This window comes from Nanorana parkeri, unplaced genomic scaffold (assembly GCF_000935625.1).
Source record: "Nanorana parkeri isolate BGI_ZX_2015 unplaced genomic scaffold, ASM93562v1 scaffold1327, whole genome shotgun sequence".
Classification (NCBI taxonomy): domain Eukaryota; kingdom Metazoa; phylum Chordata; class Amphibia; order Anura; family Dicroglossidae; genus Nanorana; species Nanorana parkeri.
In genome coordinates this window covers 15,162-17,227 of record NW_017307595.1, presented here as the reverse complement: position 1 = coordinate 17,227, position 2,066 = coordinate 15,162, and positions in this window count along the sequence as shown.

Genomic DNA, 2,066 nt, shown 5'->3' with positions numbered 1-2,066 from the left:
GTCCAACCCATTAAGGCCAGGCGCTATACCAATACATACATTTTTACATTTTAAACAATCTGCCTGTCAGAACTATTGGGGCTAAAAGGAGTCAATTTAAAGGCCTGTACATATTATTTTACATCTTTTATATGGGCATCATGGAAGCCATTTTGTCTGTCATGAGGTGAATGCAAGTTCATTCTTCCTGGTTGAAGACTCTTACAGAAAATTTGAAGGGCCTTACCACATAAACATTCCCAGGTAGTAAATTGTGAGGCCCAGACAACCAACACAAGATAAGCACTAGCCATAGTGCCAGACAATTTTATAATGAGATTGATGACCTTCATCAATGGACAAGAGACTGGAATGTTTACGTTAATGTGGATCCACCAATGTATTTTATCATATTTTTTTTTAACCACTGTGTCTGGGCACAAATATGACTTTATGTTTAAGGTATTTGGAGAAAGCATGTTAATTGCCATGGTTTAGACTTTCTTAAAGCTATATATCTATGAGGAGACCATAAGCCTGAAAGGTGCTGTCACAAAATCAACCACCCTATTATATTAATGGTTTTGTCCAAGGCTTAGGTCAGAGGTTATCTTTAAGGGATAATATTGGCATTATAGGCAAATCCAAAAATGTTATACAGTCCAATAGTGCCCCCTTTAGATGATTGTGAGGAATAGGTACATAGTAAGATGATGCCCCATCTCACATTATTGATCACGTGGAAGACTAAACCACGCCCACATGGGGGATAAAATAAAAGTTTGGAGCAGGAGATTGAATGAGGAGATACAAAGAGAAAAAGCAGTAAGGAAGTACATACCAAGGGTAAAGGTCGGAAGCTGATGATGGCTGACCAAGGGAACTGAGCTAAGGACAACCTGACCATCTCGTTTCTGAACTGTGACACAGATGACATCTCTCAGACAACTGATTTTGCAATTGTTGGTAAAGTAGAAATTTCTATCTTTCTGTAGGCAATTAACTAGCCATATATATCGGAATAGACCATTTAGTCCTCGTAGAATCTAGATTGAATTTAGATAATTTTAAACTGCAGTATAAATTATATCTTTCAATCTTGGGGGAGAAATACACAAATCTGTATAATCTCCGGGAAGCTGATTTCAGTTTCTAGTCAATGGTTTAGTCTGATGTATACTTAAAAATAATTTAGTGTAAATTTGTCATTACCTTAAATATAGTCTTGGCTTATAGCCAACCCTGTGCATGATGTGACACATTTTGCCCATGCGCTGCTAAAATGTTAAGCTTGTGAACATCTGTTTGCTGGGAGAAGTCACGTGTCAATTCTGAACATTTTGTTTCCTTATTCTCTGAGCTACTGATAAGCTACTGATAAGCTACCAATTGAATTAAGGATCCGATACTTTGATATTTTGGAATAATATTCAGTGATTGTATTTTTCACATTATCTGTATTATCAATATTATTGAAATTCTGATCCATATTCTTTGTTGGTCACCAATTATATTTTATTATCATTCTGCACTGATTTTAGTAAATAAATATATATATATTTTGCACACGGTTGTATTCATTTTGTCTTCAAGTTAGCGCAAATAAACAAACTCGAATTATTTTGATTTGTGGGAGTAAGTTGGAATCTCCTTCATCATAGATCCTGGCTTGTTTTCATAAATAGAAACTGTTTATTTTAGCAGTATAAACATTCTGACATATTTGGAGGCCCTGCACCGAGATTTGCCTAAGTTTGAAACAAAGGATATCATTGTTCAAAATATATATATATATTTTGTTGCCATTTCATTAATTGGTTATTGCTGTTGTTAGTTGCAATATTGAAAATGTCTGAAACCAAGAGTGTTCTTAGCGAATCTGGTCAGTCTGGTGCAGAATCTGAGACTGGTATGCGTAATAAAGAGGTTAGAGAACTGGTCAAATTTCAGGTGATGTCTTTTGTTAAAGGAGAACTATGAGGGGGAGTGCTTTTCACTCACCTCATAGTTCTAGCCGACCTGTGGCAATGAGACTGTCACAGGTCGGCTCAGTAGATCGGGAGGTGAGCGAACACATACCGGGTTCG